The sequence below is a fragment of the Cimex lectularius genome, unplaced genomic scaffold (assembly GCF_000648675.2).
Source record: "Cimex lectularius strain Harlan isolate CLEC.00 unplaced genomic scaffold, Clec_2.1 scaffold81, whole genome shotgun sequence".
NCBI lineage: Eukaryota > Metazoa > Arthropoda > Insecta > Hemiptera > Cimicidae > Cimex > Cimex lectularius.
This window is the reverse complement of record NW_019392692.1, coordinates 752,306-770,570: the sequence shown is the minus strand read 5'-3', so window position 1 is coordinate 770,570 and position 18,265 is coordinate 752,306.

The window sequence follows — 18,265 nt, the reverse complement described above, 5'->3', positions numbered from 1 at the left end:
GGTGGTAGAGCAGCGGCGTATCTAGCCGAAGGTCGTGGGTTCGAATCCCTCTCGTGCCATTAACTTTTTTTCATCTCAACTAAAAACCTTAATTAATTGTAATTTAGTAACAATTAAAAGTGCGTTGTCTTTAAATTCGTCCCGTTTATAATGTTGAACTATTGTGGAATAATATTTAACGATAAACATTTATTGAACCGCCACTGGTTCACTTACTAGGTCAGTCTACATTCGCGGGTTTTGGATGTTCCTCAAACGCGTTTCGGCTTTACGCCATCCTCAGTGAGAAAGATTCTTTTTAGTTTAGGTCATTCTATAGCGTACATCACAGCCGGTTCAATGTGATCACCACGCTCAGGCCAACCTCACCATCACAATCAACATTTAACAAATACTTGCAGCAAATACATTCATCCCTTGATAAGTTAAATTAGGATTAATTACGGATTTTAAACGTTGAATAAGATGTGTGGTGATTAGTGACCGTTAATCGATAATTATTCAGAAATCGTGAGATGCGGTCTGGTGTTATGTAGGTTTCAGAAAAATCTTTTCTTTATCGTGCCAACGTGTCGATCTTTACTGAGATCATCTTCAGGGCTCAATAAAGATCGAAACGTTGGCACGTTAAAGAAAATGTTTTTCTGAAACCTACATCACACCAGACCGCATCTCACGTTTTCTGAATAATTGTTGAATAAGATGTATGAATGAATGAATAATATTGTAGTATTTATTTACATGAAATACAACAAACTCAAAATATGTTACAAAATACTTTACGGCATGGACAACAGTCCATCAGCCGGAGTTGATGTGAGCAAACACAGAATAATAATAATAATAATAAAAATACATGAAATAATTAGATTAAATTAATGTATGAACATACTATAAAATACTGCGATTAAATTTAACAAAATTAAAAAAAAATAAATGAATAAATCAAAAACAATAAAAAGAAAGCAATACTAGAGAAGAAAATCGAAGAAATAGTAATAATAAAAGCTAGAAAATAAAGAGATATTGTAAAACATTCATAATTAAAGTGTTGGACTAGCTCGAATCTGTAAGTCCAAGCATAGCGAGCAAATCTGATGAGAGGACGACACAGACGGCTATCATTTAACAGTGCTATGAGTGCGGGTCTGGTCAGCCTCGCCAGGCCAACGTGCAGGTCGCGAACCTCTGCCAGAATCGAACATTCGGCGACAAAATGAAATGTATTTTCCACCGCTCTGGAATTACATAGAGGGCACAATTCAACTACTTTTTCCATCCATGGAGTGTAATTTAAGAATAGCAACTCGCACCTCAATTTGAATAGCCAGCGGAGCTCTCTAAGCGATAGACCACACGACCGGTCCGCAATCAGGCTGCATATGCCAGCACAATGATCAAGTTCCGGATATAATGTAAAACAGGACGGGACTACAGCTTTTTTCTGAAGCTCCTCATGGTGCGAAGATTTCATTTTACTCAATTAGGTGGCCAACTGGCCACTCCATAATGACATGTCTTCCACAGTCAATTCACAATCATATATCTGAGCCAGATCGATCCAATTCCTAAACCAGAAAGTTTTGGCTTTTATTATTTCCAAGGCAGAGATTCTTGGCAATCTATGGGGAGGTAACCTCAACTATGAATAAGATGTATTGAAATCTAGATTATTTATATACGTACGTTTATCCTCTGAAAATAAAATATAATAAAAAGTAAAACAATAACTTTGTTATAAAAACCACGAATTATTTAATGATAAATGGATAGAAGTTTAGAAAATCAATTCAGGGAAATCAATTAATAACTTAGAAATGAAAAATAAATGCCAGACAAGAACTATTTCATAACTTAACTTTTTGAAAAACAGCAGGAGAACCTCGCCTTATTGTAAGTTTTTCTAATTAACTATGCTCCTGATTTAGTTTAAACATGGAGGTCGTAGTGTCTTTTATTAGTTTTATTTTGGCCACGAACCTGATCAATTCGTTTTTCTGAGAATGATCAACGGGCATTTCTAATTAAAACTTTTTCCTTTGGTTTATATATATTATAATTAAACTAACTGGTAACTCTGATGACGGAATGATCTCCACGCAAGAGGTTTGCAATGTGTATTTTATTCTAAATAAATATAGCACTGAGAATGAATAACACGTTCTATTATTTATTTTAATTTCAGATAAGAACATAATTTTGTATAGCTCAATCTAGCGTCCTGCGTATGTGTCCAGAATGCAGAGAAAGGTTGCTCGATAGGTCCCACCTAATTGAAGGTGCAATTCCTTGGCTCCATACAGAGAGCGCGTGGGAATGCCAACCGATTTCAGAATTGTGTTTGAGCCAGGCAGAGAGTTTTGGGTGTATTTCTAAGTTGTGTTGGGAGTGAATGCATTTATTAGCGTGAATGTGTGATACGAGAGGGTCGATGGAGGAATATCGAGTACTCCATCACCTTAATAATGAATGGTAGTAAATAGGAGTGAACGTATTAAGAACGAACGTTAGGACGAATGGGCTTGGAACTGCATGCGTTGGGTAGTGAATTGACTTAGATGTTGACAGCAACCCCCCCCACCCAGAGCACAACCTTGGTGTCTGGTAGGAAAAGACTGAGTCTGCCCCCGGACTGCCAACACCCGGCGTGGGTAATTTTCGAGTCTGCCGGCAATTTAGTGTAAATAACAAAAGCTGCAATTGCCAGGGACTTCTGCCAATTGGCTCAACTCAACACATGCTTGTATGTATGTACGTACAAGTGCGAATTTGAGCTTATATAAATCAAATCAATTTAACGGGAAATTATTCAATTGTGTTATAGAAGCGATCTTTTAACGTCAATGCGCGCATCTCAGGCGATTTAAAAATTTCCCTTAACAAATGATAAACGTTTGGAAGATGATTGGATAATTTTTGTTTCTTTATTAACGATGAACGATTATTACTGGTTTCTAAGAGGTGGAATAAATTAAATAAAAATGGTAAAATTCCTAAATATTTGATTACTGTTAAAACACAACATTATTAGTATTTTACAGGCGATTTAATTAAATAATTTATAGGCTCAGTCGATTGGGCTAGAAGGGTTACCGTGTTCGAGGTAAGTCTCCATTCCGGCTGCTTATCGACGCCGTTACGCCGGTCTCCAATTTGCAGTTAACCCTATTCTCTGTAGTTTGCATCGGTGTTAGTATTAGCAGATAGTTTATAACTGGATGTTTGCAACGGCGTGGCGTGCGTGACGCAGAGTAGACAACAGCTTTTACTACCGGACCTGATTTCAATTTCAAATTGGAATCGGTAGATAGTTTGGTCCGCTGTTGACAATCCAGATGAGCTAAAAATCATTTTACCAGTCTGTTAAAGGTTTAAGTATATTTTCATCTTAAAATCTTTTATTTACTGACAACACCTTCTATAATTTAAACCTTCTAACCTTTAACCTTCGAATCTCAATCATACCAATCCAAGTCTAAATGCCATCAGCTCATGGGCTGTTGAAAATGGCCTCTCTCTCAATATCAATAAGTCCCAGGCTATAGTGTTTGGATCCCATCCCCTTCTCCAAACCTTACCTCCTATTACTTCGCTTTGTATTAACAACCAACCGATCTCCTTTTATCCATCTGTCAAAAACCTTGGGATCATGCTTGATCGAACCCTATCCTGGAGACCCCATATTTCTCAAATATCCCCCCGACGTTTCTCCACACTCCGTCAATTCCGTCATGCAAGCCAACTCTTCCCAATCAGCACCCGCAAACTCCTCGTCTCTTCCCTTGTGCTTCCCCGTTTTGATTATCGTTATTCGGTCCTCACCTGCGAGCTTGTTAACAGACTCAACTGCTTTCATAGGTTCATATTTAACTCCCCAAAGGGATCTCATGTATCTAATATGAATCGTGAATTGAAATGGCTGTACCCCTCGTATCGATTTTTTCTTTGCTTCTTCCTCTATGAAACAATTTCTTCCCATTTCCCTTCATATATTAATAATCTATTAACATTTCAGTCTTTTATACAAACTCGCATCACTCTTTCCCGCACTTCTGATCGCTACCCACTCTATTATAAATCCACAGCTTTTGGTCGCCCTTCTTTAACCTTTGCTACGACTCCTGGAATTACCTACCTAATTCGATTCGCTGTGCCTCAACACTTTCCACCTTTAAGTTCAGTGTTTTTACTACCTCCTTCTTACAATTTTACACCGAGGATAGTTAATTTTACATTAATTTCCCTATTTTTATTTAATTTAGTAGTGTTTTGCTATTACATTTAAATATTTATTTATACATTCATTTTGATACGAATTGTGCCAATTTTTGTACTTTTTTGTTATTCAAGAGAGCCTATCGCCCCAGAATAAAATTTAATTTTTTCTTCTTCTCATAATACATATACACATACACGTATAAGACATATATATTTTGATCGATTTGTTAGTGAACCGTAACATATTATTGGGTGAAATCGAAGCATCACAATTCTTTCTATGGCGATTCTCTGATTTTCATCTAAAATAAATAAATAAAAAGTGAACACGAGAGAAAAAAAAAATTTTTGCACTGGGGTGACCAGACTCGGGCAAAGGCGAGGGTTCCCTCGGCAAGATTGAGCGAGGTCTGGAAGAGGCCGAAGACGCGCGGGCGGCATTTGGAAGATGAAGGAAGCCCGGCCAGGGCTCAGCGGTGACGGGTCTCGAGCTGAGACTGGTCGGTGTGGCCGAGCGAGGCGAAAAAGTAAAACGTGACAGTGTATTATTTTATTATTTGTGGGACTTTTCTCATCGTCATGGAGTGGAGGGTTCGCGTGTGCGAGGGGAGAACCGTTCTGGAACGACGAGAAAATGAACATACACGAGGTTCTAGTTTTTAAGTTGTAAGATTGATTTTTGGACAGTTTTTTTTTTTTAATTCTGAAGAGACTTGTTTTATTTCTTTTTTTGTGTGTGTCTTTTACATCTTATTCTTAATACAGAGGACATTAATATTTTATTTTCTTGTTGTGTTTTTTTTTTGTTATTTTGTTATTTCACCCCGAGGGATTCACTGTTTTCCTAAAGGAAGACCACAGAAAAAAAAATCTCCACTGAGCCCCAGGTACCCGGCGACCGGGTGAATTGCCAACGGTCCGGCGAGGAACCGTAACAGATTATTGGGTGAAATCGAAGAATCACAATTCTTTCTATGGCGATTCTCTGATCTTCATCTAAAATAAATAAATGAATAAAATAAAACAAAATCTTGGTTTGAATTGTTGCACAGGTTAGTTTACTGCAAGTGTCCCCGGGTAGAAACGACTGGGGATGATAGTGGTAGGAAGGGGTGCCCGGTACACACGTAATTTTTAGCACCCCGTCCCCCTCATAACATAGCTCCAATCCTCAATAACGTACTTTAACAGTGAAGGCATCCCTCATCCGGACTTTTCAATAACCGGGGAATCGTAAATCGAAAAGTGCCAACGACCCTGTTCTGCTCTTTCTCTAACCTCGACACCTATGGCGTAAATAAAAACGTACTTATTAGATTTGATACTGTAACCTCATAATTCTTCCCTTTAATATTAATTTCCTTAGTGGTATTACAAAAACTATTCTGGTTTTTCTTCTTATTTCATTGTATAATTTTATTACAAAACTAAATACTTATATCTAACATTATCACACGTTGAGTTTGATATTTCATTATGAACATTTGGTTGTTTGTATTTAAGATTATGAACGATATTAGAAACAATTTTAAATTTAGGTTTTTAAATTTATTTATGAAATTAATTTTTCTTTGTCTTTTTTTATTTATCTCTCTTTCGTATCACTTTCAATTTACAAATCATCGGAAAGCTAAAGTTAAACAATTTATTACGTAATATATAAACTTTTTGTAATATATAAACAAACTCGCGTTGGCCGACAAATCCCACGGGAAATTTCGTTAAGGGAGGATTGGAAAAGGGTTGTTTGTTGTTTTAAATACACTGCTTATTCAAGTAAACGATCAAATATAAACATCCATGTAATGAAAATTGGTTTTGAGAGTTAGGTTGGTTTTTACTTTTTTAAAATTATTTTTATACATGATAATTTACGAATAATGTGTCAAACTTCAGAGGGTCTAAACCTAAAATGAAAAAAAAAAAGTTTCTGCGATTATCGATAATACGGGTAATATTTCTGTTGGGGCGTCGGTGGCCGCAACGGTTTAGGCGTTGACACGGCGTTCATCACTGTAAGGTAAAGGTCCCGGGTTCGAATCCAGCGGCCCTGCATTCGAACTCGACGTACTTAAAAATTGGCTTTTTTTCAAAAACACCGGCTCCCCGAGGGTTGATATGACCTTGCGAACCCATGTTAAAAACAAGAAAAAAAATTCTGTTTTTATATTATTCGGCAAAAGCCGAGTTTCTCCGTAAAATCGAGCATATCTTCTAAATTCTTGATGCTGCAACAAATAAGGCTCACCTCTTCAAAACAAAACAATTAATTCATTCAGAAAAAAATATTTTATATAATAATATGTATTACTTATTTTGTTACACTAGATGTCCTTTAAACTGTGGTTACATCGTTTTAGACGTTTAAATGAAAAGGCTTTTCATCAAATTAGACTAAAACCAAAACATTCAGATTCTGGAAAGTCTATCACAATCCTATCATGTGTCTATCCTTTCTCTAGAAAACTACCTGAAGCGTGATGTAGAGTACAAAGTACATGGGTCTACTTGGAGAATTATGTGGCTATTCGATTTTTTTAATTTTAATTTAATTCTGTTCATCTCAAGTAGCAATGTTACTGCCGTGTCCTGTTCATTTTGCCTTTATTCAAATGACGAATTTGCAGATGGGCAACTTATTTATTGGTTGTGTGATGGAAACTGTCGGCTCACGTCACCTGAGGTCACGATAGCTCAAGTGGTAGAGCAAGGTCGTATCAAGCGGAAGATCGTGGGTTCGAATCCCGCTCGTGCCATTGACTTTTTTATCTCAACTAAAAAATCATAATTAATTGTAAAAAAGTTAACTTTAAAAGAATCAACAATAGGACTCAGCCACCCCGCCACAAATGAATCTTTAGGTTCCGTTGTTTGCCATACATTGGTGGATTATCGGAAAAAGGTAGAAAATTTTTAAACAAGAAGGTTTTAGAATAGCTTTTAGAAGTACGGCTTCACTTAAAAACATCTTCTCAAAACCTAAAGACAAGGGAGACGTCTTGGCAAAAAGCGGGTTTACCAACTTAATTGTAATGATTGTGATATTAAATGTAAGGACAAAGCGGTAAAGAAATAAAAACGAGAGTAAAAGAACATTTGCCTAAATCGAGCAAATTTTCGGAATTTAGGGACCATCTAAAAGAAACAAAACATAATTTCAATTCAATTTTAGATACAACAGTGTTACATAGTTTTAACAAGGGGAGAGAACTAGATTGGTTTGAGAAGTTTGAAATTAAAAAATGTAAAATTGTACATGGCGATAAATGCATCAATAATATAACAGATTTTGATCTACCTCCCATTTTAAATATGTACATAAATAATATGAAACGTCCAAATAACTAAATTAATTATTTTAATTGTTATCATTTTTATAATAATTTAATAAAATAATGGTATCGTTATTCAGATATCGTGAGATGCGGTCTGGTGTGATGTAGGTTTCAGAAAAACATTTTTTGTTCATGCCAACGTTTCGATCTTTATTGAGATCATCATCAGGGCTCAAAGTGTTTGTCATGATCTCAATAAAGATCGAAACGTTGGCACGATAAAGAAAATGTTTTTCTGAAACGTACATCACACCAGACCGCATCTCACGATATCTGAATAATTATCGATTAACGGTCACTAATCTCTACACAATAAGGTATCAATCTAACCTTTTATCTTTAGTACTAATTTATAATTAATTTCTTACAGTATTTACTATTATAATATTTATTTGTGTTATAATTCTCGCTTTTCAAATTGACCGCCATTGAAAAACCAGTTGCTCTTTGGAACGTCGCGTTGGCGGGGGTAAGGCGGGTTCACTTTTGCAGTTCACGTCGAGACTTGGTTGTGGAAGTCCTTCACCCTGATGATGAGCTAAAGGGCTCGAAATCCGGATCGTTGAAAAACAACTTATTGTGAGTATGAACTATCTTAAAAAACAAAAAAAAAATCTATCGGTATCAGGAGCTACTTCCTCCGACATCTCACTATCCAAGGTCCTTAACCTAGTGTCAGTTAACCTGGAATCAGAGGGGCCTATTCACTACGTTCCACGACCGAACCGACAACGTTCCTCCCCTCAATAAGATTGCATGCTAGCAATAAAACGGATTGTAAATCAGGGCCGCCGCACCTTAAGTTTAAGGCATGTATTCTATTAAGCCCGTTTTTATTTTTTTCTGCGTAAGGCTGCTATATCCCTTCAAGTAAATGTCACGGGCCTGAGAAAAACCAACCTACATAATTATTTAACAGTGTTGCATGTTGTGAATATTAATAGCAAAACGTTAAAAACATTTTTTTACGGTTATTTAATTTTTCTGAAAGAGAAAAAATGTCATAAAGGGTTACAAGTAAAGGATTATTTTTTTAGCGTTTTTTTATTTGCTTCGTTGTATAAAAATGTTGTAAGATACTTGTCAAATGTTTTTTTAGCGTTTTTTTATTAGTTGGAAGTAAGTTTTTTTTTAATCTAATGTAGATAATTCGCTTGGAGAGAGACCAGAAGAAAACTAATGGAGCCAGGTTGCGAAATGGTCGGGGTCAGGACGTGAGCGGAAGACCAAAAGTGCGGCCAAAGGAGAGTGGAGAGTCTAGGAGAGGTTGGTGAAAAAAAGGGGAAAAAAGAAAAACAATGAAAGAACGCAAACCGAGGGGCGGGCGTGTTTCGTAGGGGGTTACATTAGACATACAATATGAGACGGGGCAACCCTTGAATACTGAGCGCCAGTTACTCCTGAAGGAACAAGTGCAATATATCTCGTCTCGGTGGAACATTAGGCTCTATGTGAATAGGCCTGTTTTTTTTTCATTTTTGGAGCTTGACTTTGGGAGAAGCATTGAAAGAAAATATATAATTTAATTACAATGATATCTTCTGATGTCAAGTAGTTTAGCAGTGTGACAATTATGGTGATAATTTGGTTACAAATGATGCGTTATTTCTAAAACCCTTTCTGGGAGTTTCTCAGTAAGATGGACTCATGAAAACATTATTTACTTCAATTATGGAACTATTGTTTACCTAATATAACATGAAAAATAATAAACGGATAACTAACAAATCTGATGATACTATTAATTCAAATAAAATCTAAATTTAAATAGTACCAAGTGTTTGTGCTTATGCTGTTTTTTTTTAATAGTGTAAACTTTGTTAAAAATATTTTTAGTTATATTTTTCAACTCCGTCAAAGCAATTCCAAGCTTGGTTGAGAAATGAGGGCAAAGTCCCAAAAGGCTGAACCGAAGTTAGTTGTTAGCGAAAATGGAGATGGTCCAACCCCGAAGGAGAAAAAGCAACAAGGCTATGACATTAGCTGTTATACTTTTAAGTCTGAACTTACGAGGTATATACAGGGTGTCCCGTGAATAAGACTAAAAGGTTCTCCAAAGTTTAATTCTCAATTTTGAAGTAATGTATTATTCCATCCAACATATATATTATTATATTGGCGAATGTAATAATATATATAATTTTCAAAATGTGTACACTTAAAGAAAAAACAAGTACACTGAGTATTTTGTTGTTTATTTTAAACTAGATGTATTTTTACCAGAATGGATCTGATTTGTGTTACCAATTAATAAATCTTGGGTTGCTGCTCTCCTTGGGTTCTATATCACGTTTTTCAACCTTGCAAAAGATATTTCACTAAGAAAAGTTCTAAAAAATATAAAAGTGAGCTTGTGGTCGATTAATTATGAAATATGGGAACATTCGTGAAATCCCCGAAAATTTTATGGAAAAGCCACAATTGAGTATTCCTCCCCCCCCAAAAAAAAAACAGGTTTTGCCATTTGTTATTTTTTGATCGGTTACTGTATGTTCGGAAGCACGAATTTTTCAACGAAAATGTTGTTTCTTGTGGAAAATTTAATGTATTGTAGTTTGGGAAATAAAGGTCAGATTTGTATTTTATTGTCGATAAAGTTGAGAAATTACGATTATACGTAAAATACTCTGATTTTAGACTATAATCATAAAAATGTTAATATCTGAGGAAAGAGTCAGGATAGAAACCTTATTCTGGTGGCTCTGAACTACGTTTTAACTAGTGAATCCACTATGACAGTGTTGACATTTAACCCTGTAACACCCTGTACATGTAGTTTAAAACAATCAACGAAATACGAATGTTCGGTTTTTTTATCTTGCATTTAAAAGTATTCTCAATATATCTAAAGAAAGATATTTCACTTTTCAGGCTAACTTTCCCAGCTTTATTCCATAAAGCACCTCTTTCTCATAAAATGTTAGTTACAATTTAAATTTTATTATCCCAATGAAAAAAATACAAGGGAAGAAAGCCTTCTACGAATTTCAACTTGTCTAAGGCTTAAGTAATATTTTCTTTATTCCGTAAATACATATAGACAGATATGGCCCCTACGAATGAATACTAAACCCATGGACTTAATTCTTCAAACATCAGTCATCACCAATTTAAAATGAACGTTTAGTTGCTAAAAATTTGAATTTTTGGGTTACAAACTCTTAAAGAAATAATTGAGAATTTAAATCTTCTATGAAAAAAGAACAAAACTAATACCAACCAAAAAAACGCTTTAGTAAAAAATTGAACTTAAGAAAAAACATCTAAAAATGTAATTAAATTCTTGATTAATGTACGCCTGACGTTGTTTCATTTTGAACATTTAATTTACTTTTATGATGTGTTTTTTTCATTTAGTTCAATTTGACATGTCATCCTGAAGAATGACAATTGGTCGCTGATCAACCTTGTATATACATTGCAATTAATTAAGGTTTTTAGTTGAGATAAAAAAGTCAATAGCACGAGCAGGATTCGAACCCACGATCTTCGGCTTGATACGCCGCTGCTCTACCACTTGACCTATTGTGACCTCGATCCACTGGGACACTAACTTCCCATCTCAACCCCACCTTTTGAATTTTCTCCGTAGCCATTTCATTTGTCGTCGAGAATCCAATCCGATTACACGACATTTGAAAAATGGCAAAAAGGAGGGAAAATTCAAAAGGTGGGGTTGAGATGGGAAGTTAGTGTCCGAGTGGATCGAGGTCACAATAACTCAAGTGGTACAGCAGCAGCGTATCTAGCCGAAGATCGTGGGTTCGAATCCCGCTCGTGCCATTGACTTTTTATCTCAACTAAAAACCTTAATTAATTGTAATATATTAATTGGTCAAGCGGACCACAAAATTAGTGAACTTGTATATACAATAGGTACTACTGTATATGCAATCTATGTTCATTATTTTTGGAGGATTACAAACTTTAGTAAATTAGAATTACTCTTATTAGTTTGTTAGTTGTTTAATTTTGTGAAAATTATCGCTAAGTTATTTAACTAGTAAATAGAAAAGGGAGCAGTTTTAACCTTAGAAAATATGGCAATATCTGTATCAGATATATATGTGAATATATTATACCTTGATCACTACAAAGAACTATTATTTCTATCTTAAGGAGAAACGTGATAAATGCAGAGATAATACACATTTTCTTGAATTATTTGACTCAATTCGAGAGAATTTAATTGAACTATTGCGTTGAAGGGTATATTAAACAAAAACAGCTATATTTTAAAATAACACAATTTTTTTGGACAATCACACTAAGCTGCCAAATGATTCGGATGATGGTGGTGTACTTCAAGAACACCCCCGACTCACCCTTACCTCGTCTGACACATGTTCGGTTAACACTTAGTTTTGAAATGTCGACGAACCATTGACTATTAATTCATCTAAGTTTTATTTTTGTATCTTGATTGTAAATTGAACAAACGCAACACGTAGTAAATGTTTTTGTATCAATTTTATAAAAACAATAATTTAAAAAAATTAATATGGACTTGTATTGAAAATTAAAATGAAAATTTAAAAATTGTTTTGTTCTGCCTAAAAAAGGTAGACAAAAATAAAACTGTGATGTTTTTGTAGAACCTTTTTTAATTAGGGAAAGATGTATGGTATCAAGGACATTTCAGATGGACGTTTATTTTTCCGTTTGTCGTTCTTCCTCATGGTTTTCAGATGTTGATTTCCAGATCGGAATGTGATCCATAAAACAAAAGATTTTTACTACAATCTAGAACAATTATTCAAATAAACGTAACTTAAGAAAGTCAAATTGAAACTAAAGGATTACTGAAATTTGTACACATTATTTTGCTTAAGTTACATTATTACCTTAAATTAATTGAAATAATTAATAGCTCAATTACGTACTAAATACATATATTGGATTAATCATATTAAATGCACTGTTTAATTAAAAATTCAAGAGCTTTGCACTTTTATATAATGTAAAGTGTAAATTCGACTCCACCGATGATCATGGTTGTCGTCTTTAATGTAATTTTCCGTTTTGTGAAAACTTTTTTTTTATACGTGCATGCAAATAAATAAAACACTAATAATACTTAGATATTTTATTTTGTTTATGCTTGCCAAAAGATACTTGAGAGAATTACACTCTTTGTTTTTTCATCAAAGCGATTATGGCTGTTTGCGATGTAAAATGTGTCACAAAAGATGAAGTAAGGCATAACTGCGAGTTCATTTTATCCAAACTTTTCCTCATCTACAGATCGTTTTGCTTTTCTTTAAAACCAGCCTTGGACGTTTTTATAGTGTATTGGATACTAAATGTATGGAAAGACTATATACAAGAAATGTTCCAAGACGAACGACCCATATTTCATTATGTTGAAAAATTAAGAACTGGTCCAGCCATCACAACCAACGAAGTAAACAAAGCTATTATGAAAGGAAAACATCGTAAAACCACAGGCCCCAATGAAATCCCAATAGAAGTTCTAAAACTTTTAAACTAACAAGAATTACTGACAAAAATGTTTAATAAAATACTATTTGACCGGGATGGATTTCAATGAATCGGTTGAAATCGTCTTTTGTGACAATACCCAATACAATAAAACACAAAAAAGTGAATATTGGAAAATCAGTTTAATGAGCTACTTCTTAAAAATATTATTAAGGGTTATCAATAGACGAATCAGTATTAATCAGCATTATATTATTGTCCTTCATCTGACATTTCTGTATTTTATTGATTTCGAAAAGATTTTCGATACAGTCCTTCTTCTCGAATCGATGGTTTAAAGTGAAAATCGGCAACGACTTTTCACCCATCACGCCAATTAAAGCGGGCGTTCCACAAGGAAGTATCCTAGGCCCAATCCTTTACACCATCTACACGGCTGACAAAACCACACATACAAACACACAACTCGCAACCTACGCCGACCGCAATCTTATCAACACTCTACAATCTTATCCTAGTCTCAGAAGCAACCGAACTACATCTAAACCTCCTCACCGACTGGAGCAATCAATGGCCGATCAGGTTAAACGAGCAAACAAGATAACAAGTTACGTTTACGCTCAAACGTCAAACCAGTACACAAGTGTACATTAACAACAACCATCGAACCAAGTCCGCCACCTTGGGCTTTACTTAGAAAGCAGACTTACATGAAATCCACCGATATATAAGTTAAAACGACAAGAACTTAACAAAAGATATGAACTAATCAAACACTTACTGGAACCAAAATCAACACTAAGCCTCATAAAAAACTAATAGCTTACAAAACACACATCAGACTATTTGGACCTACGGATTCGAAATGTGGGGCTCGTCCAAATCATCCAACATCCAACAAATCCAATCTTTTCAATCTTATGTTCTCCGCCGTATACTCAATGCTCCTTCTATGACACCAATCAAACGATCCATGAAAATGAAAATCCCTTTTCTTTTATACACTTCCTCAATTTTTACTCTTAAGTATCTCTCCACCCTAACCGACTAGCCTTAGGTCTTTCCTCAACGTCCCAACCTTACAATCCTCTGAATGAATGAATGAATGAAAAAGTACTTTATTAGATAAACAATAGAGAGTAAAAAAAATTGTACATAATCAAAAAGCACATTTCGGCAATGGTTATCAACCGTCTGCCGGAGTCGGACTGTACATTTTTAATAAACAAGGAACATATTTCTTCTTAAGGAATAAACAAAAGAGAGAAAAAAAACTATATAAATAAACTAAAATAACAACATATCTATTTATCACATATAAATAACCAGGGTGTCTCTGATATATACAGTAAAACATTTAATAGTTGAAATAAAAAACAATCGTTTTCCTGTAGTTCCAGGCTTCCATCGCAAACTTTACCAAATTTAAAGACTCGGGGTTATTTATAAAGAGATTAGGTGCTCTCTCGTCAACGTGGGCAAGCCTATATACCGTGCTCGGAACTCAGCTAAAACTGGGCATTCTGCTAGACAATGAAAACAGTCTTCTCGAGCCTGCCTGTTGCAGAGAGAGCACCTATCGGAACTATTGACTCTTGTGGGGTCATAATTGAGGTACAGTAACTCGCATCTAATTTTGAAAAACCAGCGAGCAAGCGGAATGGACGGAATTTTAGAATCTTGCGCTATGTTCAAGAAAGGTTGACTGATATTAAGGTCCTTATAGAGCAAAAATCTAGAGGAATTTTGAGCATGGAGGAGACATTACCTTACAATCCTCTACGCCGTTTAAAGCCTCGTGACCTTCTATCTTAACCCACCCAATAAAATAAAAGCGGGTGCCAGCACTTGATGGTTTCTCTTCCCATTGCCTATTGTTCTGACAAATCTGACATATTTTTATATATGTACAATTTAATCAATGTATATTTCGTATAAATAGCAATAAATAAAAGAAATATATAACTAAATAAATTATTCTTTTCTGATTTGGTTTTACACATTCCATTGCTTTTCCAAACAATTTCATAAGTATATCAATAACATTTTGGCGTTTAAAAACGTCATTTTTTATTTTAATATATCCACCTAATTATTTTTCAACATATAATCAAATTAAACACATTAGTGAGTCGTCTAGTTCATTGTCCATAATAGCTTTTAGTTAAACAATAAAACTAAAATTAATTAAGGTTTTCAATTGAGATAAAAAAGTCAATGGCACGAGCGGAATTCGAACCCACGATCTTCGGCTTGATACGCCGCTGCTCGACCTCCTGAGCTATCGTGACCACGATCCACTCGGACACCAACTTCCCATCTCAACCCCACCTTCTGAATTTTACCTCCTTTTTGCCATTTTCGAAATGTCGTGTAATCGATTCTCGACGACAAATGAAATGGCCACAGAGAGGTTTAGAGAATTATAGTTAATTTTTAATCATTAAATTCACTAATTTCGTGGTCCGCTTGACCAATTAATGTAATATATACATAATTACAATATATTAATTGGTCAAGCGGACCACGAAATTAGTGAATTTAATGATTAAAAATTAACTATACTTCACTAAACCTCTCCGTGGCCATTTCATTTGTCGTCGAGAATCCAACCCGATTACACGACATTTGGAAAATGGCAAAAAGGAGGGAAAATTCAAAAGGTGGGATTGAGGTGGGAAGTTAGTGTCCGAGTGGATCGAGGTTACGATAGCTCAGGAGGTAGAGCAGCGGCGTATCAAGCCGAAGATCGTGGGTTCGAATTCCGCTCGTCCCATTGGCTTTTTTATCTCAATTAAAAACCTTAATTAATTGTAGTACATTAATTGGTCAAGCGGACCACGAAATTAGTGAACGACAATGAAAACGAAAGTAGAAAATGACTAAAAATTATATAAAATTATATTTTTCAAAAATAATAGAAACCAATCTAATTAACAGATATTTCAGCCTAATGCAAGACTCTGGCAGGAATTGAAATGGTGTTGTCTGTAAATGTAAATTGTAATTTAGCTTTGTACAATATATTTCTAACTTAGGAATTTTTTAAATAATTTTCTATTTAATGTATTTTTTTCGGGAGAAAACTTTTCCTGGTTAATACGAATAGTCTATATAATTTTGATTGAGAAAAATAACGTATTTTACATGTTATACTTTGAAATCCTTCCTTTTTATTACCTCTTGTATGTCAACTAAAGAGATTTTTCACTAATGAATTATTTCGCAAGAGGTGGAGCATGGGACAAACAAAAGTACTCTTCCATACACAACTTTCATTGTATTATCAGGAGGCTTGGGTTCTTTGTCGAATGTGGAAACTTCTCCTGGGCCGCCCTTCTTCTTCTCAAGCCCGCATCTCTCCTACAATGAGCTCAACGTTCCCTTACCAGCATCGCTCAATTCTCACGCCCACCCAAAACTTTTCTGTCAATACGAAATTTCCTTCTTTGCCGAAAGTACAATTTCTGTTGATTTATTATTAGACAAGGCATAAAAACGTCCTTGACGACAGTCGGCACACCCTACTCAGAGGACTTATCCAAGTTTGTCTGCGAGGGGTGGGATAGTGAATAGTCATCAAAGAGCGGTTTGGCTGATTTGGAGATGTCCGTCTGGAGCGTTGCCAAAGGAGACACGGCCTCACTTGTCCCCCTGCCCATCTCATTTCCATATACATTGACTTCAGTCCGACTTATGATCCGTTCCTCTCTGTTGTCACACAATTGACACGTAGGACATCTGACTTTCATTTCACAACCCAAATACTTGGGTAAACATGTTTTTCACCCAAAGTTACAAAAAATTGTTGTTTAAAGATAATTAGTTTAAAAGTGAATGTTTGTGATATTTACTATTTCAAACAACAAAACGTTGTATTTGTACAGTTTAAAATAGCTCTTTAAATTAAATTTAATCAAATAAATTGGAATATATCTTTATTACATTGGCTTGTATTATTTTTCAAAAATAACTTTTATTAACATTAGTATAATTACAGATTAATATATATTTATATGAAGTGGGAAGTTTATGGGCCTACACACAACTGAGGTATTCGCCGGCCCTCTGCATGTTTTCCTTTTTTTTCTCATTACTACTGATTAATAATTTTAAAATTTTCATTTGGAACCTTTATAACAGTTGTTTTCTTGGCTATTTTATAATTTAAAGGCGTAACGCCATTTTATAAAGTTATGGCGTAACAATGGCGTTGACTGAAATCAGATTAAAAAAATTATTCAACTCATTTAATGTATCTATGTGGGGGCTTCGGTGGCCGCAACGGTACAGTGGTAAGGTCAAGGTCCCGGGTTCGAATGCAGGGCCGCTGGATACTTACAACTGTTTTTTTTTTTCAAAAATACCGTCACCACGAGGGTTGATATAACCTCTGCTGTTGCGAGCCCTTGTTAAAAAAATTATTTCACAGTGTTTCCTACAAACAATGTCAAACGATAAATAGACAATAAAATAAATAATGACTAATGAAATTTGAATAAACATATATTGTGGCAAAACAAACTAATAAAATCTATACAATAGTAAATTTCTTTATGATTTGTTACATAATTTATCCATCATCCGAACAAAATATGTTGATCATAGCCACAAAAACCTTGAAATAAACCCAATTTACGATTTTAATCAAATAAACGAATTTATAATCTAAGAACAGTTATAGTTTTACTTACATATGGGGCATCAGTGGCTGCAACGGTTTAGGCGTTGACACGGACGCGCTCATCACGCGGTAAGGAAAAGGTCTCGGGTTCGAACCCAGCTGCCCTTCATTCGGACCCGACATACAAATGGGCTGTTTTTTTAAAAACACAGGTAAAAATATGAACCTGCATACCTCTCCTGCAGACTTTATGCACTCATCCACAACGGGCTATCGTGAAGGAAATCCACCTATGAAATAATTTAATGATCCGTATATTTACACCTACTACTCCGCACCTGGCCTACTCTAGTACTGCTGCTGCACTAGAGCCCAGGACTAGATCGTAGCCTAGTTGGGACTTCGAGAGAATGGAACTACACATCCTAGCTCGTGCAAGATAACTGTGTAGTACAACGTTTTCAGTACTAGAAGCAAGTTCCTTAGACGCAGTATTTACATTTAAGTGGGCCTCCTTCCAACTCCACACAACGGGCCCGCACAGACACTCAGAGATTTCTTTCCAAAAAGCGTAGGTCCTAAAAGGACAAAACAGGAACGAGATGCACTATTACAAAATCATCCACATTGTGCAAACCAAAGCGTT